The sequence below is a fragment of the Mauremys reevesii genome, linkage group 1 (assembly GCF_016161935.1).
Source record: "Mauremys reevesii isolate NIE-2019 linkage group 1, ASM1616193v1, whole genome shotgun sequence".
Lineage (NCBI taxonomy): Eukaryota > Metazoa > Chordata > Testudines > Geoemydidae > Mauremys > Mauremys reevesii.
This window is the reverse complement of record NC_052623.1, coordinates 228278431-228285914: the sequence shown is the minus strand read 5'-3', so window position 1 is coordinate 228285914 and position 7484 is coordinate 228278431. Positions and strand designations below refer to the sequence as shown.

The 7484-nt window shown below is 57.4% G+C and overlaps 2 non-coding genes across 2 annotated transcripts; both read right to left on the bottom strand.

Annotated features, from left to right (window-relative positions):
* Positions 1–2690: 2690 nt before the first annotated feature.
* TRNAI-AAU lies at positions 2691–2764 on the bottom strand. Its single transcript has one exon. It is a non-coding gene; the product is annotated as a tRNA-Ile (tRNA).
* Positions 2765–5510: 2746 nt separating this feature from the next.
* On the bottom strand, positions 5511–5584 carry TRNAI-AAU. The gene has a single exon. It is a non-coding gene; the product is annotated as a tRNA-Ile (tRNA).
* Positions 5585–7484: the final 1900 nt, after the last annotated feature.

Here is a 7484-nt window from a genome sequence, read left to right as displayed (position 1 = left end):
GGACCCCTTCCCAGCTCTGGGTAGCTCTGGGTAGCCCCGCACCCCACCCAATCTCAGGCTGCGTTCTGCTTAAGGCCACAGAGCCCTTGGCTTTTGCCCGGTGCCTGAGAGTCAGGCCAGCCGTGGGAATAAGCTCCTGCGGAGCGCTCGCATTGCATGCGAGGTAGTGGGGCGATGCCCGCGTTCTCCAAGCCTGTCGACTAAGGGCTCCTGATGAGCGTGGTGGGTGGGAGAGCCGGCCATCTGACTTTTGGCCTTGCTGCCCGTAGCGGTGAGGCCGAAAAATCAAAAGGCATCCTCCCCAGGCACACAGCCACCCAGGGGCTCCTCTGCATCATCTTGCCTCCAGGAGTGCCACACTCTGACCAGCTGAACTAGGCAAGCCACGGGAAGCTTGTCAAGGTCTTCCCCTGGTGTGGCCTTGGATGCGAAAAGCACCCGGACGTTCATCAGCGGTTGCAAGAAGTGTGCCTAGTAGGAGTAGCGATGGGGCTGTAGCTTTCCACATCATCTCAATTTGGGCAGCTTTCCATTGCCCTTTTCTGTGTAATGTCCCTGCCACGGGTTTCACTTGCGGGGCTGTACAATTCTGGCAGGGTGGCCATTTAGAACTCTTTTCCTTTCTTTTCTTTTTCGACTGGCCCCAGCGTTAGGCCCGTTTGGGTGTTTGTGTGTGTGTGTGTTTTCCCATTTGGAGGCATTTGGAAGTTTGGAAGGGGAGCCGAAAGAGGAGTCATTTTCCCAAGAAAGTTGGCTTTCTGCATGTGACGGAGTGATTCTGGCGGGACCCAACTGAGAGTGCCAAATCAGGACCAATTGCTTAAACAGGGCAGTCACAGCCCTAGGCTGGGGTTTTTTCACCTCTAAGGCAAACCAAACCAGCCAGACAAAAAGGACTTTGGTCTCACCCCACTGGCTAACCACAAGTCACACAAGCAATTTCCTTAGACACTCCAGTCTCCCAGTATCACCACCAGTGCACTCGTCCTGGGGATGAATGGTTATGAAAACCAACACCCCAATAAAAGAAAAAGGTTCTCTCAATCCCAAAGGACCAAGCCCCAGACCCAGGTCAATATACACATCAGATCTTACCCACAAATCACGCTGTTGCCAATCCTTTAGAATCTAAAATCTAAAGGTTTATTTACAAAGGGAAAAATGTGGAGAAGAGAGGTAGAATTGGTTAAATGCAATCAATTACATACAGTAATGGCAAAGTTCTTAGTTCAGGCTTGCAGCAGTGCTGGAGTAAACTGCTGGTTTAGATTAAGTCTCTGGAATACATCCCCCACCGGGATGGGTCGTTCAGTCCCCTGTGTAAAGCTTCAGTTTGTAGCAAAGTCCCTCCAGAGGTCAGAAGCAGGATTGAAGACAAGATGGAGGTGAGGCATTAGGCTTATATAGACTTTTCCAGGTGTAAGAATCCCTTTGTCTTCACTGTGGAATTTTACAGCAAAATGGAGCCTAGAGTCACATGGGCCAGTCCCTGCATACTTTGCTGAGTCACAAGGCGTGTCTGCCTTCTCTCCATGGGTCAATTGTGTAGCCGATGGCTCTTTAATGGGCCATCAATCCAGCTATGCCGGGCTAACATCAGCTTGTCTGGGAGGCTTCCCCCAGAAGCACAGCACAAACTTGAAATACTGACAGCATAGAACCAACATTCATAACTTTAACTAAAAATGATACAGACATACAGACAGCATAATTATAACCAGCAACCCATAACCTGGTCTTAGACACCTTATATGACCCCCTTTACTTAGGATTTGGTGTTTTCCCATTTACAGGCATTTGGTTTGCAGCCCATGTTCTAGATGGTCATTTTCCCAAGAAAGTTGGCACACTGCACAGGTAGGGCCCTTGGCCGTAACGCTTAGCTCGGTCAGTGCGTCTGCATGGGTTTCCTCCAGTGCCTCAAGAGCCTGTGCTAAACTCTCGGTACGGGCGTTTGGCTTCCGCTAGTCAGAGTGCCGTGCCTGCGTCTTCCCTGGGTCTTCCCAGGGCCGGCTCCCGTGAGGCGCGCATAATTTGGGAGGAAAGGGGTAGAAGAGAAAGCAAGTGAAGCTGACTTAGAGTGGTGGTGCCCCTGGGCGGAGTGGTGGTCCTGCTCCTTCCTGTCTGAGGTGTGGGCTCGAGTGTGGGCTTGGGGGGTCTGTCTGTGGGCGGTGGGAGGATGGGGTCCAGGGAAGTCCCAAAGGTCACCCTGCGCAGGCGGCGCGCAAAGCCTCTCGCCTAGGTTGGGGTTGCCGAGTATTAAGCCTTTCTCTGTGGCTTGGGCTGGGGAGCGGGATCCGGTCTCGGGTACATTTGGGTGGAGCTGGCGGCCGGCAAGAATTCGGGCCATCAGGTCAACCCCCTGCGGACAATGGGGGCGAGCCGGCAGGCGTGCGATTTTGGCTTCCCGGGCGGGCAGCTCAAGCCTCGTCTCCTAGGAGCCTGGAAGGCAGCCGGCCAGGCTCACCCTTCTCCTCCCCGGGCCCAAGTCCCTTTCAGGCAGCAGGTCGAGCGAGGAGCCCAGGGAGGGGAGGAAAGGAGGCGTCCGGAGCCTGGTCCTGCCCAGCGCCGGCCAGTCTCTTCGCCCAGCAGGGCTCTTGGCTGCTGCCAGCCCACCTGGTTTTGGCCTCTGCCACCCCTAGCAGTCAGCCAAAAGAGCAGAAGCCACCCTCTCCATCCCACCCACGGAGTGGCCAGCATGGGGCTTGAACCCATGACCTTGGCGTTATTAGCACCACGCTCTAACCAGCTGAGCTAGCCGGCCTACGGGAAGCCCTTGCTTGCCTGACCCTTTCGGAAGGCGTCACCGGCTGGCGCGCAGACGGTGTGGCCTCCGTTATCGAATGGCTGGATCAAGTCCCTCACTGCCATGGCAGGGGAATTAGCTCAAGTGGTAGAGCGCTCGCTTCGCATGCGAGAGGCAGCGGGATCAATGCCTGCATTCTCCAGCGACAAGGGAGCGACGGGACCTTCTCTTGCCCTTCTTTTAGAAGCCATGGACAGTCAGACGGCTCAGCTCCTCCAGTGGCCTCCATCCCTCTCCCCGCTTGGCCTCCCAAAAAGCCAGCCCTTGCCCAGCACAAACCTCTTACTCCACGGCCCTCCTCCCCCTGCGCTGACTGGGAGGCTGGAGACAGCTTGGGGAAGTTAGCTCAAATGGAAGAGCATGGGAAAAGTAGTCAGATCCATACACACATTCTCCAGCCTGCTCTGCTCTGCTCTGCTCTGCTGTGCTCTAGTGGGGGACCTGGGCCTTTCTTGCTGAGCTCTCACTGGAGCACGATCCTTTCCTCCTCCCTCCCTGCTAGTCTACGCCAAGCTCATTGGCCGGGAGGAGAGCCACTCAAATACAGAATTACTCACATCCCAGGGGTCCATGAAGGGAAGGAGGAGATGGGCGGGTGGCACGTGATACCAGCTCAGCTGAGACCGTGAGACCACGCAGCCTCCTCATCTCAAGCAGCATGGCAGCCGTGGAGCAGAGCAGAGCAGAGCAGAGCAGAGCACGCAGACAGCTTGGAGACAGCCAAAGCGGGAAGGGCTGCGTTGGTCTGGAAGAGGAGTCGGTGGGTGTCTCCCTGGCGGAGGCAGGGTGGTTTGGCTATATGCTGGGCCAGGGAGCCTGCTCGAGTTGCTGAGCTGGGCCTGCTCCTGGCTTTGCTTGGGTTAGAGGAAAGTGGTGAAGATAAGAACGGCCCTCCTGGGTGAGACCAATGGTCCATCTAGGCCAGTATCACGTCTTCTGACAGAGGCCGATGCCAGGTGCTTCAGAGGCAATGGCCAGAGCAGGCAATCATCAAGTGATCTATCCCTGCGTTGTCTTCTGATGTTTGGTGCTTGTTTCAGGGGCTGACTCTCAGCCCAGACACACTCCAGGGAGGGAGCGTTGGTGTTTGTGCCGAGGCGTGGCTGGGACTCGGACCCCTTCCCAGCTCTGGGTAGCCCCCCCCACCCCACCCAATCTCAGGCTGCGTTCTGCTTAAGGCCACAGAGCCCTTGGCTTTTTTTGCCCGGTGCCTGAGAGTCAGGCCAGCCGTGGGGAATAAGCTCAAGCGGTAGAGCGCTCGCATTGCATGCGAGAGGTAGTGGGGGGCGATGCCCGCGTTCTCCAAGCCTGTCGACTAAGGGCTCCTGATGAGCGTGGTGGGTGGGAGAGCCGGCCATCTGACTTTGGCCTTGCTGCCCGTAGCGGTCAGGCCGAAAAATCAAAAGGCATCCTCCCCAGGCCCACAGCCACCCAGGGGCTCCTCTGCATCATCTTTCCTCCAGGAGTGCCACACTCTGACCGGCTGAACTAGGCAAGCCACTGGAAGCTTCTCAAGGTCTTCCCCTGGTGTGGGCTTGATGCAAAGCACCGGACGCTCATCAGCGGTTGCAAGAAGTGTGCATAGTAGGAGTAGCGATGGGCCTGTAGCTATCCACCTCATCTCAATTTGGGCAGCTTTCCATTGCCCTTTTCTGTGTAATGTCCCTGCCACGGGTTTCACTTATGGGCTGTACAATTCTGGCAGGGTGGCCATTTAGAACTCTTTTCCTTTCTTTTCTTTTTCGACTGGCCCCAGCGTTAGGCCCGTTTGGGTGTTTGTGTGTGTGTGTTTTCCCATTTGGAGGCATTTGGAAGTTTGGAAGGGGAGCCGAAAGAGGAGTCATTTTCCCAAGAAAGTTGGCTTTCTGCACAGGTAGGGCCCTTGGCCGTAACGCTTAGCTCGGTCAGTGCGTCTGCATGGGTTTCCTCCAGTGCCTCAAGAGCCTGTGCTAAACTCTCGGTACGGGCGCTGGCTGCCGCTAGTCAGAGTGCCGTGCCTGCGTCTTCCCTGGGTCTTCCCAGGGCCGGCTCCCGTGAGGCGCGCATAATTTGGGAGGAAAGGGGTAGAAGAGAAAGCAAGTGAAGCTGACTTAGAGTGGTGGTGCCCCTGGGCGGAGTGGTGGTCCTGCTCCTTCCTGTCTGAGGTGTGGGCTCGAGTGTGGGCTTGGGGGGTCTGTCTGTGGGCGGTGGGAGGATGGGGTCCAGGGAAGTCCCAAAGGTCACCCTGCGCAGGCGGCGTGCGAAGCCTCTCGCCTAGGTTGGGGTTGCCGAGTATTAAGCCTTTCTCTGTGGCTTGGGCTGGGGAGCGGGATCCGGTCTCGGGTACATTTGGGTGGAGCTGGCGGCCGGCAAGAATTCGGGCCATCAGGTCAACCCCCTGCGGACAATGGGGGCGAGCCGGCAGGCGGCGATTTTGGCTTCCCGGGCGGGCAGCTCAAGCCTCGTCTCCTAGGAGCCTGGAAGGCAGCCGGCCAGGCTCACCCTTCTCCTCCCCGGGCCCAAGTCCCTTTCAGGCAGCAGGTCGAGCGAGGAGCCCAGGGAGGGGAGGAAAGGAGGCGTCCGGAGCCTGGTCCTGCCCAGCGCCGGCCAGTCTCTTCGCCCAGCAGGGCTCTTGGCTGCTGCCAGCCCACCTGGTTTTGGCCTCTGCCACCCCTAGCAGTCAGCCAAAAGAGCAGAAGCCACCCTCTCCATCCCACCCACGGAGTGGCCAGCATGGGGCTTGAACCCATGACCTTGGCGTTATTAGCACCACGCTCTAACCAGCTGAGCTAGCCGGCCTACGGGAAGCCCTTGCTTGCCTGACCCTTTCGGAGGGAGTCACCGGCTGGCGCGCGGACGGTGTGGCCTCCGTTATCGAATGGCTGGATGAAGCCCCTCACCGCCAAGGCAGGGGAATTAGCTCAAGTGGTAGAGCGCTCGCTTCGCATGCGAGAGGCAGCGGGATCAATGCCTGCATTCTCCAGCCACAAGGGAGCGACGGGACCTTCTCTTGCCCTTCTTTTAGAAGCCATGGACAGTCAGACGGCTCAGCTCCTCCAGTGGCCTCCATCCCTCTCCCCGCTTGGCCTCCCAAAAAGCCAGCCCTTGCCCAGCACAAACCTCTTCCTCCCCGGCCCTCCTCCTTGCGCTGACTGGGAGGCTGAGACAGCTTGGGGAAGTTAGCTCAAATGGAAGAGCATGGGAAAAGTAGTCAGATCCATACACACATTCTCCAGCCTGCTCTGCTCTGCTCTGCTCTGCTGTGCTCTAGTGGGGGACCTGGGCCTTTCTTGCTGAGCTCTCACTGGAGCACGATCCCTTTCCTCCTCCCTCCCTGCTAGTTCACGCCAAGCTCATTGGCCGGGAGGAGAGCCACTCAAATACAGAATTACTCACATCCCAGGGGTCCATGAAGGGAAGGAGGAGATGGGCGGGTGGCACGTGATACCAGCTCAGCTGAGACCGTGAGACCACGCAGCCTCCTCATCTCAAGCAGCATGGCAGCCGTGGAGCAGAGCAGAGCAGAGCAGAGCACGCAGACAGCTTGGAGACAGCCAAAGCGGGAAGGGCTGCGTTGGTCTGGAAGAGGGAGTCGGTGGGTGTCTCCCTGGCGGAGGCAGGGTGGTTTGGCTATATGCTGGGCCAGGAGCCTGCTCGAGTTGCTGAGCTGGGCCTGCTCCTGGCTTTGCTTGGGTTAGAGGAAAGTGGTGAAGATAAGAACGGCCCTCCTGGGTGAGACCAATGGTCCATCTAGGCCAGTATCACGCCTTCTGACAGAGGCCGATGCCAGGTGCTTCAGAGGCAATGGCCAGAGCAGGCAATCATCAAGTGATCTATCCCTGCGTTGTCTTCTGATGTTTGGTGCTTGTTTCAGGGGCTGACTCTCAGCCCAGACACACCCAGGGAGGAGCGTTGGTGTTTGTGCCGAGGCGTGGCTGGGACTCGGACCCCTTCCCAGCTCTGGGTAGCCCCCACCCCACCCAATCTCAGGCTGCGTTCTGCTTAAGGCCACAGAGCCCTTGGCTTTTTGCCCGGTGCCTGAGAGTCAGGCCAGCCGTGGGGAATAAGCTCTGCGGTAGAGCGCTCGCATTGCATGCGAGAGGTAGTGGGGGGCGATGCCCGCGTTCTCCAAGCCTGTCGACTAAGGGGTCCTGATGAGCGTGGTGGGTGGGAGAGCCGGCCATCTGACTTTTGGCCTTGCTGCCCGTAGCGGTCAGGCCGAAAAATCAAAAGGCATCCTCCCAGGCCCACAGCCACCCAGGGCTCCTCTGCATCATCTTTCCTCCAGGAGTGCCACACTCTGACCAGCTGAACTAGGCAAGCCACTGGAAGCTTCTCAAGGTCTTCCCTGGTGTGGGCTTGATGCAAAGCACCCGGACGTTCATCAGCGGTTGCAAGAAGTGTGCCTAGTAGGAGTAGCGATGGGGCTGTAGCTTTCCACATCATCTCAATTTGGGAAGCTTTCCATTGCCCTTTTCAGTGTAATGTACATGCCAAGGGTTTCAAATGCTGGGCTGTACAATTCTGGCAGGGTGGCCATTTAGAACTCTTTTCCTTTCTTTTCTTTTTCGACTGGCCCCAGCGTTAGGCCCGTTTGGGTGTTTGTGTGTGTGTGTGTTTTCCCATTTGGAGGCATTTGGAAGTTTGGAAGGGGAGCCGAAAGAGGAGTCATTTTCCCAAGAAAGTTGGCTTTCTGCAC